This window comes from Phacochoerus africanus, chromosome 5, assembly GCF_016906955.1.
Source record: "Phacochoerus africanus isolate WHEZ1 chromosome 5, ROS_Pafr_v1, whole genome shotgun sequence".
NCBI lineage: Eukaryota > Metazoa > Chordata > Mammalia > Artiodactyla > Suidae > Phacochoerus > Phacochoerus africanus.
The window spans coordinates 132,411,621-132,430,676 of record NC_062548.1 but is presented as its reverse complement, the minus strand read 5'-3'; positions in this window follow the sequence as shown (position 1 = coordinate 132,430,676).

Below are 19,056 nucleotides of genomic sequence, written 5' to 3'. Positions count from 1 at the left end.
TCCTATTTTGACCATTGTCCTAAAGCCCTTCACTAGACAATGCAAGTAGCTGGACCCCCATCAGAAAACGATGCACTGATGTCTAAGGGATCCAGGACAGTGTTTTCTTAATTCTTTTTCTGAAATAAAATGAAATCTCCTCCATGATCACTTTCAGTAACGCATCACATTGGCCTAAATTTAGGTGAGAGTCTGGCCACTGATCCTAAGATTTCTTCTTCCACTCAACCAGGCACAACCCTCTTCCAACCCGGGGAGTCACAGTGTGATGAAACTTCGTCCCAGGCAGCCTCTACACAGCCCCATCAGCCCTGGACTCATAGGGTCACATTTTTTAGGTTTTCAGAGAAGGTGCATCTCATCTTCAAAGGAGAGCCTGGGTCTCCTCTGGGGACCCCAGCGAATGATCTCTCACATGAGCAGAGAACACGCGTTGGTCAAGCATCCAGAATGTGTCAGGTACTGCACTGCAGGCCACAGCATCAGGGAAACACCACCAGGTGCTGCCCTTAGACTTTAGGATCCAGAAGGAAACAGACAAGGAGCAGGTGACAGGATGCCGTGCAAAGAGCGCATCAGGGAAGCCGAAGGTGGGGAGTGCTTCCTGGAAGACAAGACCTCTGAGATGCACAAAGCCTGGGGAGATGCCCAGGAGAAAAGTCGAGAGAGCCACACGGAAAGGTAGGGCCATGATGCACTGCTCACCATCAGGGCTCAAGACTCAGGCTGAGCTCTGCATGGGGCTCTGCTCTCTTGGAGGGAAGGGGTCAGGAAGGAGTTTGGACCCAGGGAGTGGGGAGGGGGCAGTTAGCCGTCATGGCCTCCATCCCAGCATAGGCAGGGAAGCATCAGACACTGAGAGGAGGAATGAGAAAGGAGGCAGGCATGACCAACACCAAACATCCTAACAAGATGGGAGTTCCGCCTGCCCTCGCTGAAAAAACTCCACTCAGTGCCATAAAGCCTGTGTTACCACATCAGAGCCTTTATCATCAGTGCTGGAAACAGGAAAGACTCAGCACAAAGTGACTGCCCATCCCTTTGTTCTGGATACAGCCCTATGAGAGTTGAATAAAACACAACTTTCCTTGAAAAAGACACATGCACCCCGATGTCCCTTGAAGCACTATTCCCAACAGCCAAGACACGGAAACAACACAAATGTCCATTGACAGATAAACAGATTAAGAAGATGTGGTGCATATGTACAGTGGAATACCACTCAACCATAAAAAAGGACAAAACTACACCATTTGCAGCAACATGGGTGGAACTAGAGGCTCTCATACTAAGTGAAGTATGTCAGAAAGAGACAAAGAGACAAATACCATATGATACCACTTACATGTGGAATCTAAAATATGGCACAAATGATTCTATCTACCAAACAGAAGCAGATCATGGACATGGAAAGAGGACTTGTGTTTGCCAGGGGAGAGGAGGGAGAGAGGGGGATGGAGGGGAGTTTGGGGTTGGTAGACGCAAACTATTGCATTCAGAATGGATAAGTAATGGGGTCTTACTGTACAACACAGGGAACTGTGTACAGTCTCTTGGGTTAGAACATAAAAAACAACAACAACAGCAAACATGGGAGTGAGTTCCTGTCATGGCCCAGCAGCAACAAACCCGGCTACTATCCATGAGAATGTGGTTCAGTCCCTGGCCTTGCTCAGTGGGTTAAAGATCCAGCATTGCCATGAGCCTCTGTGTAGGTCACAGACGTGGCTCGGATCCTGTGTTCCTGTGACTGTGGTGTAGGCCAGCAGCTGCAGCTCCGAGTCGATCCCTAGTCTGGGAGCTTCCATATGTCAAGGTTGTGGCCCTAAAAAAGCAAAAAAAAAAAAAAAAAATTAAAAATTAAAAATTTTAAACTTAAAAACTTAGAACATATATATATATATATATGTATATATTCTCTTTTAATATATATGTTTATGGCTGGGTCACTTTGCTTTACAGCGGAAATCGAAGGAACATTGGAAAGCAACAATACCTTAATAAAACATTGTTTAAAAAGATGAGAATGAGTCAGAAGAATGATGTACGTTTAAAACATGGGGTATCAAATTTGATTTGCAGGAAGAGTCAGAAAATTCTGCTTCCCTTTCCCCAAAACCCAGCCCGTCAGGAGTAAACAGTCTGTGTCCCAGAAAACTATCTTGTAAATAGCAATTGTGTAGGACTGATTAACAAGCTTGATGTGTATTTCTGTACACATGAAGCAAGACTTCATCAAGTAAGAAGCATTCAATATCTCGGGGGGGGAGAAAAGGCAAAGAATAATAACTTTTCTTTCCTCTGAGTCGAGGAGCTAATTTCCATGCTGGACAATTTTTTAAGAACATCAGATGCACCTTGGGGGTTTGGGAAGTTCTCCTGCAGTTCTGAACTCTCTTAAGTTCTCATTTTCCTTTGAGCTCAGATGAGTCTTTTATCTGTTGTACCCTTAATACTCCCGCTCATCTTGGTGTAGAAAAGCTTCATAATTTGAAAGGGAGACGTTTAACAAGACATGAAGCTGATCGTTTTCACAATCAGAACATCTAATTGAGCTATAGTATTCCAAACCACGCTTGTGTGCAGGGAGATAATTTTTCCTTCATTTCCTATTTGATCAAAAAATTAACCTTCATTTAAAACACGGTGGCCTGAAACACTTTTATAGCTACGTTCTCTCTGCCGTTCCCGAGAATTTGAATTTTAAATTTGCCATCCCCGGTCTCTAAAAATGAAACACACTGCGGATGCTTCTAGGACCAGGTGTTTATGATCAAAAACAGACATCAGAATGTGACCCATGTCCAAGGCATGCATCCGCCAGCCAGGGGAACTTCTTATTTTCTTCCAAGCTTTGGTGAAGGAACGAGGCTCTGACTTTACATAGTAATCTTTTTGTCTGAAAACCCAAGAGCCCCACAGATAGTCCATTTAATTATCCAAACATTGAGAACATGAATTAAGTATCTCTCTGCATGGACAGCTCAGCTTGGCCGGACACAAGGCAGACTGGGATCCTGTGATGGTGACGCGGACTTGGCCACAGGACAAGGGCAGTTAGGTAATTCACTTGACAAACAGTGCTCGGCACTCACCACGCATGACACATATGTAACCAGAGTGAGCCCCAGTTCATCTGGGGTCACCTTGCTCGGGAACAGCCTGGGAAAATAATGCAAACTTTGGTCTCACAAATTGCTGGTATGTCTCCCAATTAATTCAGCCCCTCTCCAAAATACTGCTCACGAGTCTGTGAGGGAGTAAATGAAAGGAGAGGACCCGCTCTCATAGCTGACTATCTGTTATGGGCCGAATCGTGTCCCCAAAATGAGAGGCATTTAAACCCCAACCCCTGGCACCTGTAAACGTAACCGTCCTTGGAAATAGGGTTTTTGCAGATGATTCAACTTAAAATGAGATCATCAGGGTGGACCCTGGTCCAAATGGACAGATGTCCTCATAAGAAGAGGGACGTTTGGACACAGACATACAGGGGAAATGCCAGAGATGACAGAGGTGACCATTGGAATGACGCTGCTATAAACCATAGATGTCATCCAGAGGCTAGACGAGGCCAGACAGGACCTTCCGGCAGGTTCCAGAAGGATCATGGCTCTGCCAGCACCTTGGTTTGAGACTTTCAGTCTGCAGAGCCATGAGAGAATATGTTTCTGCTGTTTGACGCCACCAGTTTGGGAGTCTTTGTAACTGCAGCCCCAGGAAACAACAGGCTGTCTCGGCCACATCTTTATAACCACGAGCCCAGGGCTTGAATTCCCCAGAATACTCCTAGCCTGGTGCCGTCGTGCAGAACAGACTTTCACCTAAGGTTTGGGTATAGAAGAGGAAACCACTGCACAGAAACAGAGATCATATCCCTTATGCCTGCGGACAGAGCTTACAACCAGCATGACCAGTGAAAACCCTGGCCGAAGTCCCAGGCTGTCACCTTGACTGAGTGCCAGCTCCCTCCCCAGAGGGCTGCTCCCACTGCCTGCCACCATTCCCCGATGAAACTCCCATTTCTAGGATTTGCCTAGAAGCTCCTAATCATTCTATAGCAGAAAGACCTCCAGATGTCAGGCAGGCCCTGTGGGATCTTTCTGTGCATAAGAGTGAAGGCCCCATGGACTCAGCCTCCGGGTGCCAGACTCTCCCACCACCGTGATCCAGTCAAATAACCTAAAGCTTCTCTCCTGCGTTTTCCTAACCTGGCAGAGAAGCCAGCGGTCCTCACTGCAGAGACCCTGGGAAAGGGTTTACAAATCGGGCTGAAGAACCCGGGGCATTAGGATCACCTGTGAAGCTTGATAAAATGCAGATTCCTGGGTTCTGGCCCAGGCCTGGTGAATTACAATTTCTGCAGAAGTTTAGGAGCCTGCATTTTAAAAAGATCTTGGTAAATTAGAGCCACAGTGGCCACCAGCACCATCGGCAGCCAGCCTTGCAAATAACAGTGCTTTCCCCCCCTTCTACATAAAAACAGCACAATTAAGTGGAGGAATGGATCAAACCTTCTGGGATGTCCCCTCCAAGCAAAGTCCAACCCCACTGCCTTTCCAAGTGCAGTGACTCTCATGGACCCTCACCCCTGTCCTTCAGCCCCCTTGCCCTTGAATGCGAACTCTGATGTCGCTTCTCAGGAGAGACTCTGGGGGCTCCCGATCAGAGCCAGCGGCTCCTTCCTCTGCTCTTCTCCACTCCAGCAGCCCCCAGACCACGGACCCCTGGGCGATCCCCTCACTCTGGCCTTCCTGTGCTCCGTATCCACTGAGGCATGGTAGGATCACCAACATGTATTTCCTAAAAGAATTTAATGAAAGGATTCAAATCAAGTTATTTGACTTTATTAGAATTTAACTCTCAAAATAACTCTTGTTCCTCAGCCGATGCACCTGCCCCAGTGTGTGTGGGGACCTACAGAGGGTGGCCTGCGCCATCCTTGACTGCTTCCTCCTTCCTCTTTCCTTCCTGTCCTCCCACCCCAGGTAAGAAGGAGTCACCCCTCCATTCTGCAAACATTCGCTGAAATGCTATTTTGATCGCAGCAACGAGCGTACACACTCCAGGGCTCTGTTGAGGATGAAGTCACAGACTTTCGAGAAGAGAGCATCTCTATCCCTCATCATTGGGATAAAGATAGACCAGTCCTACTGGGTCCAGAGGAGGGGACCTTCCAAGCAGCACAACCCGGTCAAGAAGGACATCACAGAAGTGGTATGAGCCTAGTGTTGGTGCCAGCAGCCGTGGTATCACTCAAGGGCTCTGTGGCATCAGCATTAAAACACTGGCTGTATTTGCTTAAGGGTGTTATGCAAACTTTCGGAGGCTCCTTTTCCTCATCTGTGATACAGATGTAATAAGAGGTTTTGAAAGAAAGCATTAACTGTGAAGTCCTTAACAAAGCACATAGTAAACTCAGAATAACTTCACATAATCATTAAGGGAAAGAGGGCACTTTACAAAGATAGGTCCCAGAGCAGAAAGAAGGCTGCACATCAGGCCCCAGGAGGGCTGAAGCCGGGACAGCTGTCCACACAGCCAGGCCTTTGGGCAGCTCTGCCCCGGACACCTGCAAGCTAGGCTCCATCCTCTTTGGCATTTCCCAGGAGAGATTCTGACTGGCCAGCTCGGGGTGGGGAGGTCAGTCACAGCGATGAGGCCCTGGGAGACTCTGGCTCAGCCATCACACTTGTCAAGGACACTCCAGACAAGGGAGCCAGGATAGACCAGGAAGCTTGGGAAAGCTAGAGCTGGGGATTTGCACGGAGAGAGGCTGGTGGAAAGGGGCCCAAGTTTTCTCCTCCAGGCAAGGATAATAAGACAGGAAGACAGAACCCTATTCCCGAGACAGGGATCTAGGGAGGCTCCTTGAAAGCCCTGTGAGACACTCAAACCAGAAACAAGCTCTCCTCCACAACAGCCACCAGGAGGACTCAGGCCACCAGGCACCCTGGTCTCCTCCAGAGGGGTCTGGATGCATGGATGGCACTGTGTTCGGAGTCAGCTGACCTCCCTGCAGGACACAGGTCATGGTTAAATGACTCTCTGTTCTCCTGTGGATACAACCATGCTGCGTGAGATCCTGGAAAATGAGATGAGATTTTCAATCTACTTGGCCCCCAAATTCAGCAGGATTTGGATCTTTTCAAGTGTTTTAAAAACAATCTGTGCTAATGGCACCATGTTCCTGCTAATGCCCTTTAAGGGCCAAATTTTCAAAAAATGGCAAATAAATGTCTTTGTGGTTTCCATGTGCAATTTTACAGGCGGGTGTAAACACTGTGGCTGAAATAATAAGCTGATGTTTCCTTGTAAATAGTGACCCTTGGGATCAGATGAGGTGGACCTTGGAAAGGTACAATCCATATCTAAAGGAAAGGGGACACCAGTTAGGGGCACGCTGGCCAGACACAATCAGAAGGAATATTCTCTTTATATTAGTCCATAAGAGAAACAGGGCTGGCCAGTCTACACAGCAAGGCACAGGAACCCCGGGTGTGGCTTGTCTCCTGACTCAAGCATCCCCCTCCACGTCCTCTCCCACTCTGCCCCAGATATCACCCCAGACCACCCTTCTCGGACCCTGTATCTCCCAGGCTCTCTAAGCTTGTAATTACAACTCCCATTGCCTGAATTTGTTCTAGGATTGCCTTGTTTGGGATCAGACTTCAACGTCAGTGTACGCCTCCCCACACCTCCCCTGGACTCAGGTTTGTTTCCTCCTTCAACCTCTTGTTGCAGAAATTCGGCCTCTGGCCCCCAGTGCCAAATAGAAAAACGCAGAGACAGAGTGTCGGGTGAAGGAGGGAAAAAATAGCTCGTATTGCTTTGTGAGGCAAAGGAGGCCACAGCCCTAAAGTCTGTTCCCCCCTTTGAGAGAGAATGGAGGTGGTCTTAGAGTTTAGGAGGGGAAAGTGGGGCCACAGATAAGGATCAGGGTAGAGGTGAGCTTGCATTGTTTTGCAAAGCTGGTGTTTAGTGGCCCCAGGACTCCTTCTTCCCCAAAGGAAGAATGCTTCATCAAGCAGTTAACTTTCTCCATTGGTTGGGGGTTTTAGTTCTGCAGATGAGCTCAGAGATATTGTCATGTATATTCCTGGAGGTGGAACCAGGGCCCTGCCCCAAGACTGCACCATTGCTTCTTCACTCCTCCTCCCTGGTCTCTGCATCCCCTTCCTTCCCTGACTAGCAGCTGTTTGAACCTACCCTTTGGAGCTCAAGGAAGGTCCTGGAGGCTGAATAAGGCCTATTTCCTGAAAAGAAATGGGGGACATGGAAAGGCTTTTGTGCCCAGGAGCCCCATGGGACCCCGCTGGGTTACACTCTGAGGTGCCCAGGGGTCCAGGTGGGACCCACTGAAACTGGCAGTGCTAATGACCAGAACCCAGACTGGGTCTTGAACCCACAGGTTTTAACTTAAAATCACTCACCCAGAGTCTGGACCTGCTGAGGTTCCAGTTCTTTGTGCCTCAGCACGGAAAGAATTCGGCATGAGACAAAGTAATAGGCAAGAAATAGATTTATTAGATAGGATGCTTGTAAGAGATGCAAGCAGGGCAGGCAAGGAGGCTCTACCCTGAGGATTAGGAGGGCTATAGTTTTATAATCCAAGGGGAGTGGGGGTGGGAAAAGACCACCTCTTTTTTCAAGTAGTAGCTCCTCCTTGGTATCTGGTAAGAGAGTATTTGACCCTATAAGGTCAAACTGGGACTGTCATGGTACTTCTTCAAATCAACAGAACGGTGGTCCTTAAACTCCTTAAACTCCACCCCTTGGTCTGAATCTGGATGCTGGTCTCACCCCATCCCCCACCCAATGACCTGAGGGATATCTAGTGCCTCTACTAGTCAAGTAAGACTGCCTCATTGTTCTGATGGCTTTCTTGAGCAATTGTTAACTTAGCTATAATTATTAATTACAATTAATAATTATTATTTATTAACTGTTAATAATAATAGATAATTATTAATTATCTATGGTCCCTTATTGGGACTTCTACAACTACCTGTGTAACTATCCTACTCCATCCTTATCACCTTGCTGCCAGGACTGAGCCCATCTGAATTCCACCTACCCTCATGTGAAGCCACAGAGCCTTGTAATTCAGGTAAACATGCAAATTCATTGCCATTGCCTCTTGACTGGCCCTGACTGGAAGAGTCAACAGGAAGGCCACTGGCAAGATTGAAGAGTGGGATGTGGGCCTCTGTGCTCCTCTGTTCCCAGATGCAGGAGATGAAGCTGTGGTCCAGACACACATCCTAGGATGCTCCAGACTGGTGGGATGGTGGTACCGGAAGCTTGGAGCCACCTGGTGCCTTTTCTGATGGATGGGCCCTGCTTTGAGCTCCACCGACTGTCCCATCTTTCCAACATCTGCCACCCTGGCTGTGGCCAGGTAAGTTGGGAAGCAAGAGTGAGACCAGCAGCTCAGCATCACACAGGAGTGGGGGTAAGGAGGGCTCTTTGACTATAAAGCAGTCATAGAAATGGCCTGAGGGGTCCCCGGGGAGAAAAGGAGCAGGGATGGGGACAGAGGGGAGAGCCAGCTCCGCCCCTGCGCTGAAGCCAGGTAAACCCACAGGGTCAGAGGAAGGAGGCGCTAAGGGCACTTATGCAGGGAGAGGAGGTAGCCACGGGCATCCAGGCCACACCACCCCCAGGAATGTACCCCAAGGAAACTTCTGGAAGACCCTGCCATGTGAGCCTCCCTCCCTCCCGCCTCCTGTTGTCCTCAGCTCTCTGCATTCCACACCGTGCCAGCTGGGTTTTCCTCCTCTACAACCCTCCCTGTAAATATTGCCTGCACACCTGCACCCCTCTTTGTCCACACAAAGACCCTTGACACCGTCCCCCCCACCGCCTGCCCATCTTCCCTTCCCTCTGCAGACAGTAAAGCCTCACTGAATAAACTGCTTGTTTTATACTTGAATCCAGTCTATGCTCCCAGCATAGAATGTAAGCATAAGGTAGAGGCTGCCCATTGCTTCATTCTTATTCAACATTTATTGACATAGTGAAGCTTTCCTGTCGGCCAAAAAAAAAAAAGAAGAAGAAGAAAAGAAAGGAAAAAAATCTTTCATGCAACTAATACCTGGTTCTCAGATAAACTTCATTTGATTGTCATCTATAAAAGCCCTCACTTATTTGCGTGGCAAAGGTTAGATTTTATTGGAAACCTAATGCTCAAATCAGTTCATGAAGAATTACTCAGCAGAGGGTTGGATTAGTAGGTGTGTTTAGTTTGGAAGTTCCTGGCTTCACAAAAGTGTGTTTCAGCTCCTCGGAATTTTCCAGTACATTTTCTCAAGCTTTAGAAATGGGTCTGATCCCATCATTACTGCTCCCTCTCCAGAGTTTCTACATTTAGCTTCAGGATTTATCAATGATGTTTTCTCTAAGTGAAGGAGACTCGTCAGCCAACAGTGTGTCTGTTTCAGAAAGGAAAAGCAGAATCGTGTTCCTTCTTTGAAGCCATCGGTGAGTGTCGGCAAGCTCCTGGGCTCGCCACCGGCTTTTCTGGGGCGGTTTTGAGGGAAAGAGCAAATTCAGAGTCTCGCTTGCCTCTCGGGTCCTGGAACAGGCAGCGCAGTTCTGAGAGGAATATTGCTAAGGGCCATTAATCAAATACAATCTAACTGTCCTATTAATGTGCTCTTGAGTGAGTCCATGTGTCAAATTTGGACCGGCTTTGGGGGACGAGCGGCCCTCAGAAGTTCAGGTCCTTGCCTCCTGCGGGCTGTGTCACAGACAACCAGCAGTCTGACTCTTCTGAGGTCAAGGGCAATGTGCCGTGGGGCCCGTCCCAGCCAGCCACTGGTCCTTCTGGCCAGAATGGTGCTGGGTCACTGGCCAAGCCAGGCCAAGAGGTGAAGTCAGACGTTCCTGTCATGAGCTGCCTTCTGAATAAACAGACCTAGCTTCCCCGCTAAGCTCAACTCTGAATCCTGTTAAGGACGCATATCCTTCAGAAAGCACTTCGCTGGTTTTTGCCAGAGACAGAAAGGTCTTTACCCCACTAATTGGTGATTAAATAAAAAGAATAAACATGACCGAATCTATCCTACAGCTGGTCCCCGCTTTTACCCACTGTGAAGTATTATGACCAGAGCAAATGTTTACTTTATAAACAGTTTTATTTTATGAACAAATACTCTGAAAACCGTTCTGTGATAGATTCCTGAATGTTGCAATTGTAAAGAAAAGAATTATTACTCCTTGTTTCTAGAAAACTAAATTTTGATATTTTTATGGCCACACCTGTGGCCTGCAGAATTTCCCAAGCCAGGGATTGAACCCGCCCCACAGCAGTGACCCAGGCAACTGCGGTGACGTCTGATCCTTAACCCACTGTGCCACAGGAGAATTCTAAAAACTAAATTTAGTAGTTCAGCTTCCTTTTCTGCTGAAATAGTAGGTCCAGCATCCAAAAATAAATTCATCCAAAGATGAAATTTTGAATCCTACATGAGATGAATTTTGACACCCAGGAAATCTATGAACTGGACCGGACCAAACATTTACTCAATGTTACAAGCCTCTCAATGACTATTTCCTGTTCTCCCGTCTGAGGCTCAGCTTTGTCCCCTTTCCATCACAGCTAATACTCCAGCCCTAGGCTGACAGCCTGCCATGATGGCCCCTAAAGACCTCATGAAGCTCAGAGCTCAATGGGGAAGACAGATAAACCAAGAAAGCAAACAAATAGATAAATGCCACACTATCAGATGCTTTCAGAGATTCAAATATAAATGGAAAAGCCACTGCTACCAGATTCTCCCAATGCCACTCTGGGTTGTGTCTGAAGAATCTAACCCCTGAACCCTAAACTTCCTATCTCCATCTTGGTCTCCACAAGAAAACCTCCCAGGTGCTCGGTCCCTGTGGCCGTGGTCCCACACATCACACGAACTCCGAATGATGAGCGGTTACACGGTGCTCGGAAAATGGTGTGCATTGTTTTCACTCAGAGCGTTTTTTTGTCTTGGGTTTTGTCTTTTTAGGGCCACCTGTGGCATATGGAAGTTCCTATTCTAAGACTCAGAGCTGCAGCTGTTGTCCTACAGCACCGCCACAGCAATACTGGATCCTTAATGCACCGAGCGAGCCCAGGGATCGAACTTACATCCTCATGGATACTAGTCAGGTTCTTAACCTGACAGTGGGAAGTCCTCAGAGCATTTTTAACTGGAAAAATCCTAAAAGCTAACAAAAGCCATGGAGACCTACCTTTGCCGATGGACTTGAGACAGCCCCCACCCGTATGGCAATGGGCCATTAACTCTATGCCAAGGGTCCTCCTCCTGAGAAAACCTGAGTCCCTCTTTCTTAATGAAGTGGCAGAGAAAGTCAGCGTGCATCCAGTGCTGGAGAAACCCACTTCTCTCTCTGAGACAAGCTTCTGCCCTGCTTCCTCGGAGTCAAGAGCCACTGGGAGACCAAGCCCATTTCCCGCAGTTTCTTGACAAACGCTTGGTCTGCCTTACCAACGACTGAGGTGTGGGTGGGCCTGTCTAAGCATCAGAGCTAGAGAGGAAACATGGACCGTGGTTTGGAGTCCATCACTTTTACCAAATAATAGGACGTTCTGCCTCTTACAGCAGCAGCTCCTGCAAAAATGCCGCAGGCTACACACGCTTCAGATACAGGGGGTCTCCAGTTCCGCTCTAGCCATTACTCCCTACCTTTTGCCAGCACATGATGATGCTAAATAAGGGTGAAATCTGATTCCATATGTGTCCGGAATATGGGAAGCACTCACCAGACAGCAAATCCATAAGTCTTGAGGCTGATTCAATCTCACGTGTATCTTTGTTTTGATCATTTAGAGACTTGGGTGTTGAAATAATTTGGTGCAGCGGGAAGAACATTGGCTGTTGGCATCTCGTAGAACAATCTCAGCCTCAGGTTAACCTGCCAGGAGTTGGGCCATGTCTGATGAATGTTGTAGCTGTAGGTGCCAGCGGCTTCAAATTCCTCCAGTGTCCTCGTGTCTGTCTCCCCTCTTGGATTTGGTGGCGTCTCCTTTCATTGACCCTCAGAGAGTCTGCCTTACAAATCTTTCACCTTAATGCACTGTTGTACTGAATGCTGTGGGTAAGGTGGTAGGAAGTGGGGGAGGGGCATGCTCTTTTTTTTTTCAGCTTCATTGGTATATAATAGATACAATTGTGCAATATTTAAAGTGTACATTGGGGTGATTTGATGTACAAAACATTGTGAAAAGAGCCCCATAATCTAGCTGAATAACACATCCATCACCTCACAATTTATCTCTCTCTCTTTTTTGGTGAGAACATTTAAATGCTACTCTCTGAGCAAATTTCAATTCTACAATAATGTTATCACTTCCACTCACCATATTTTGCATCAGCTCCACAGACCTTATTCATTTGAGAACTGAAAGTCCATATTCTTTGACCAATCTCTCTCTATTCCCCCCACGTCAACCCTGGCAACCACTTTTCTACTCTCTGTTTCTATGAGTTTGACTTTTTTTTTAGACTCTGCTTATAAGTGATACCACGCAGTATTTGTCTTTGTCTGATGTGCTTCACTTACTGTGATGCCTTCCAGGTTCACCCATGCTGTCTAAGTGGCAGGATTTCCTTCTTTCCTGCACCAGAATGACATTCCATGGTATTTGTACCACTTCATCTCAACCCATTCATCTGTTGATAGGCGCTTAGGTTGTTTCCATATCTTGACTGTTGTGAATAGTGCTGCAATGAACCTGGAGTGCAGTTATCTCTTTGAGGTCCTGTTTTCATTTCCTTTGGATGTATACCCTGAGTGGGATGGCTGGATCACATGGTAATTCTATTTTTAATTGTTTGGGGAACTTGCACACTGTTTTCAATAGTGGCTGCACCAACTGACTTTCCCACCAACAGTGCACCAGGGTTCCCTTTCCTTAGCCTCCTCAGGAGTCAGCCTCCCAGTGGGCCTGGGTCTTGGGCAGTGGAGTTTCTCTGCCTTCTCAGAGGCACAGTTTCTTTGGTTAACCTTCCCCTATTTCCTTCCCTGGCCGTAGTGGTCCCAATCACCTTCCTTAGTCATGTTCTTTGTTTATGAGGTTTGTTAGTCTATGGTTTTATGGTTCTTCTCTCAGAGGTGGGACAGGATGGGTAGAAAGGGCCACCCATCCACTGTCACTGCCATTTACCCACACAGCCTGGCCCCACGTGACACACCTAGCACACAGCTCTGTGCCTGTCCCTTCTGCCAAACAACACCCTTCAGTGATTCCCCAGGTCAAGTAAGTCTCAGCTTTGCACATTAGATTTCCCAGCAGGGATCAAAAGGGAAAACACGGGGCCCAGCCCCCAGCCTACTTCTAATGGTGTTGGTCTTTGGTAGAGTCCTGCGTCTGGTTGGTTTTCAGGAGACTCCTCTGTTCTCTTGGTCTTGGTGGAGTCTTGCATCCCCTTGGTCTTGGTGGAGGCTTGTGTCCCATTGGTCTTCATGGAGGCCTGGATCAGGACTTCTTAAAGGTTCCCTAGGAAACCTATGCGAAACTTGGTTTTAGAACTATAATTCTGTGACCTTGTTCCTCAAAGTGTGGTCAGACCAGCAGCACTGGCATCACCTAGGAGTTTGTTAATAATACTGTCTGGGCTCCACCTCAGGCCTACTGAATCCAGACTTACAGTTTGATCAGATGCTAGGTAGTATAGACAGAGGGTAATAGGTGATAAGCCCAAACTGTTTGGTGCCATTGCAGTCATCTCCTGGGGCTGCCCTTACAAAGTAGTGCAAACTAGCTGGTTTACACAACAGGTATCTATCATCTCTCAGGTCTGGAGGCCAAAAGTCAAAGACCAAGGTGTCCACAGGGTTGATTCTTTGGGTGGACTACGGGGGAAAGAGCTGTTCTGTCCTTGGCTTGTGGGTGGCCATCTCTTCCCCTTGTCTCTTTATGTCACCTCCCTCTGCGCCTGTCCTGTGTCCAAATGTCTCCTTCTTGTACGGCACCAGTTGTATTTGATAAGGTCCCACCTTAATGACTTCATCTCAGCTTGATCCCCTCTGGAGAGACCTTATCTCCAAATACAGGCATATTTTGAGGTATTGGGATTAGGATTTCAAGGTATGAATTTGAGGAGACACAATTCAGCCCATGACATCTATCACAGGGCCTGAGTCACCTGACAAACTCACCTATTCAACCTATTCATCCATTAAGACCTAGACTAAGTCATTCCTCTCTGACTTCCTGCCTTCCACCCATCCCATTCCCTCTTTCCTCGTGGCCTCTGGAATCCTTCTACACTTGCTGGTTTTTTATCTCCTATTAAGCCTTCAGTAGGTCAAGGACAGGGCAGGATCTTATCTAACTTTACATCCTTTCTGCCTGGCACATGGTGGACACTCTTTCATAGACCATGTGGGTAAAAGAAATGAAATGCTTTAAGAATCAACACTTAATATCATCTTTCAAAAGGTGCCTTATTTTTAAATCAATTGCTCACATGGTAGAGACACAAAAGATGTTTCAATGGCATTTGCTCTCTGCTGTCCAGCCACTCAGCGGGACCATTTTCTTGGGAATGACCTGCCCAGGAGGGACTGAGATCCACTGGGGCTAGGAGGAAGATGCCCAATGAGAAGAGAGTAGCTCTCCCAGCCTGACCTCCTGCTTCTCTTCATCTGCTCACACACCTGCTTCTCTTCATCTTCTCTTCATCTGCTCACACACCTGCTTCACTCTCCAAAAGCCTGTTGACAGGCTGTCCTTGTGGTCCCCAGTTACTTTGTAACAAGCCAAAGCACTCTCCTGAAAGCCCCTTGACATCACTGTGGGGCTGGGAAAACAACAACGGTGTCTGGAGAAAGGCAAGATGTCCCTGCCCCCAGGCACCCCAGGCCCAGTGAGAGCACCCACCTCCTGGGCAGGGCCGCCTTCTTCCAAAGACATGTATGTTTTTGAAAGAGGCTGCTTCCCTGGGAAGTGCATGGGCTCATGGGCAGTGATTTTCCTCGTGTTCTATGGTTAAGTCTTCCCCTTTTTTAATGACACCATCTAGATTATGCCACCTTTCAACTCGACTACCAAACGAGCTCCTTTTACTACCTCTGATTTTTCCCTTCCTCCCCTGCTGACCCAGCTGACCAAAAAATATGGTGCTTGTTTATGTCCAACAGGTGCATGTTTTAAACTTAGAGTAACAGGAGAGAAAGTTAAAAGGAAAAAACTGGCTCAAGTTGCTGCCGTGGTGTGGGCTCAACCCCCGCCCAGAAACGTTTGCATGCTGTGAAAGTGGCCCCCCAAAAAGGGGGGGACTGAGGTTAGTGTTGAATGGATTAATAGTGGGCAGGCAGGTGGCTGGGAGGGTGTGAGGGCAGATGATTCACATGTCTGGCCATGATGCTGTCAGCTGAGGGTGTGCTGACGATGGTAAGTTTGTTCTGAGATGTACGGGCATCCTCGTTCCCCTTTCTTCCTCCAAGATGAGACATACCCAATACAAAGATGAGCTTTTACGCATTCCCGTTGTGGCTCAGAGGGCTAAGAACCTGACTAGTCTCCATGAGGATGTGGGTTCCATCCCTGGCCTCACTCAATGGGTTAAGGATCCAGCACGGCCATGAGTTGTGGTGTAGGTCGGCAGCTGCAGCTCCAGTTTGACCCCTAGCCTGGGAACTTCCATAAGCTGCAGGTTCAGCCCTAAAAGGAAAAAAATACATAAGCTTTTACTTTCCCCTGAGAGTGGCTGTCCATCCTTCGTGATGTTCTGGAAGAAAGGTTGAGTGTGCCAAATGAGTTCCCATCCTCTCCACTCTTAGAGATCACAAGACATAGAAGTTGTTATCTCTTGGCTGTGGGTCTCTTAGGATAGGGCTCTGCTTCCAAATTCATCTTTCTATGTCTCCCTCTCCTCTTTTGTTCCCCCAGCTGATATTACATGATGTACTCTGCTTTCTACATCTGAAAATCTGCGAAAAGCTTGCGCTAAGAGAAGCCAGGGGCAATTAGGAATGTTCTCAGAAGTCCATCCTCTAATGTCATCAAATAGAACACGCGTTTGGAGGAGGAGAGAGATACATGCTGTAGAACATGAATTCATTTGCAGTTAAAAAAAAAATTAGATTTACTCATCGCTCTATTATAAACTTACAGAATTTTCTCCCAATTCCTCTCTGCCATAGAGTTATTTTAGGGGTCATTGTAAGGAAGAATATAGCTTTTTGTCTATATCCAAAGATGCCACAAATATATCTTCTCCTCGGGGGGTGGGGGGGAGGCAATAATGCTCCCTCTTTTCTATGGAGAAAAGGCAGCTTCTTATTTTTATGTTAAAGAGTTGTCAAGACACTTATATTTTTCATAGCACTAAAAGTTATTTTTTTATTCTGCTTAATTGTTCATTGAAATTTGAAAACCAAATCTGCCTCCTTGCCAAATATCTTCGTAATATGTACATTTCACACTGGCTTATTATAATAGGTTTCCTCATGGGATCTAGCATTCTGGCATCTGCTTTGTTATGATATTATAACAATAATTAACATTTAGCACTTACTGTATAGCCAGCCTTTGATCCATATTTCTAACAAAATGTAATAACAATGTTTTTTCATGCAGCATCTTTCATCTCAGGGCCCCAAAGTAGTTGGCAGCATCATATTATAACCCGAGATGGTTGTATTCACTCTTGAAACCCTCCCAACGCCCCCGTGGGGTCTGTACTCCACAGGCGTCTTCCTTAAGGAAGGGAAGGGAAAAAGGTCAAGGGAGCTTCCAAGCTCCAGTTTAAGGGCGGCCAAGCCAGGAATAGAACACAGTCCTGTATTTGTCTTCTTGGTCACAGAATCCAAAGCTTTAATCCACTTTTCCTTTTCTTTTTTCTTGTATTTTTTATGGCTGCACCTGCCATGGAAGTTTCTGGGCCAGGGATTGAATCTGAGCCACAGCTGCAAGCTATGCCACAACTATGGCCATGCTGGATCCTTTAACCCACTGTGCTGGGCTGGGGATTGAACCTGTGCCTCCACAGCAACCTGAGCTGCTGCAGTCAGATTCTTAATCCACTGTGCCACAGTGGGAACTCCCATTCATGTGCCTATTTTTAAGTAAAGGAGACAGATGAGGAGAGAAATGTAAGAGTTGCCAAGCTTATTACGACAGGAATTTGTGTTTATCCTGAAAGTCATGCTACATCTTCTGAAGTGAATCCCTAGAAGCAAAACTCGGTTTAGATTTTTATGCCTGTCCAGGAAACATTCACTATGCCTCTACTAAGTCTCTGTCCTTTAAAAATGGGTTAGAAGGAGGTAAATGAATGACTCCATGAACTGTAATTTTCAGTCTCTCTAATCAGGACCATCCGCAGACACCAGGGCCATGGCTCTCACGTCACCACTCTGTGGAGTAGAAGGCCACTGTGAATCGATTTCAAGCAAGGCTACCCTTAGAACTGTTCTCCTGTCTCTCCTGTTTTTGTCCAGGAAGTCCTAACCTTAGCTCCTAGGCCGCTTTACAGGAAAAGAAGCATATCCCCTTGTTAGATCTGGGGGAGATAATCCGTCATGATGACAAACCAAAAGAAGCCAGTTGTCGCTCTTCAATCCAGAAAGACCAGCCTGGCCGTTACAGGAAAATGAATCATCCATATAGTAGTCAACTAATGCCTCATGGGTATGGAAAGTTTTTCATTCTAGCTTAGCTTCACCTCAATTTATAAACTCACAGGTAAATGTCAAGGTGTTGATTTAGGTCAGAAATGGGCAGGAAATGAGGCAGACAACGCGTTTGCCCCAATCAAGAGACTCAGAGTTACCTCTGGAGTGAATTACAGTAGGAGTCACAGAATGAGAGGGAGAGACCTGTGGCCCAGAGCAAATGGAATAACATCCAGAAGCATCACAGCTAATCCACGAGGAAGCAAGGCTGGATGTCCTCAGGCAAGTAAGGATCCAGCAGCCCCATGGGGAGGGGGCGCTTGTTGCCATCTCGATGTATGGGCGAACAAAGGAAGGCTGACGAGTGGCGTTTAAAGCGGCCCCATATCACAGAGCCGGTAAGGTAGGAGTGGAAGCTGCCGGAGGACTCCAGATGTGCTTGGGTGGTGGGTTCCTGCAGCTTCTGTTGAAAATACTTCTCCCTGCCAGGAAAGGCCTAGGTCTGATTAATAATCATGATGATTAGTCGTCGTAGCAGAAGGAGTTAGCTCGCACTTAACATAACCACGTGCCAGGGACAGTTCTAAACTCTTCATCTCTATCATATAGCCTTATGACAGCCCTGTGAAGCCTAATTATTATCTTCTCCCCATGTAATTGTTGAAGAAACTAAGTCCAGGCTGATAAGCTAGTGAGTGTTGCCTTCAACTGATCTTTTTGCATAAAAGCATCTGCCTCTACCATCTTCCTTTTCATCAACAGGAGGGGAAGAGAAGCCAGTATCAGTTTGTCTGATCTGATTCACAATGGTGGTGGCACCAAAGAAGAAAGACCTGTGTTCATTCTTGCCATTTTTTTTTTTTTTTTTGCCGCACCCATAGCACGCGGAAGTTCCCAGACCAGGGATCCAACCCTTGTGCTAGCCAAAGCCACAGCAGTAACAACCACACCAGATCCTTAACATGCTGAGCCACGAGGGAACTCCCATTCTTGCCTATTTTCATCTGTCCCTTCCAAGTGCCTGAAACACCAAAAAATACACCATTCCCTGATCCTGCATTGCACCCTTGCTTCCATCTTCACTAAAATAAGAACAAATACTTTTAGAAAATGAGTGATTCAATAACATGCATTCCAAGCCAGTCCATAAAGAAAACAATCCAATTCCATTGTAAAACCAATTTAGTCCTGATCCACTTTTTTTATCAATACATGATGCATCTTGCTGGACCTTCATTTGAGTTGATTCAGATTCCACATGGAAATAAAAATAATAGCGCCCATCAGAGCAGGTCTCTGGAAAGGAGACTTCTTCATAACAAAACACATAGCAGAACAATGTGTTTGGCTGAGCTTCAACGCCCCAGAGTTGACGTGGGCAGAAAAAGCATGCACCAGTATCAACTCCTCTGCAAAATTATCAGCCTCACC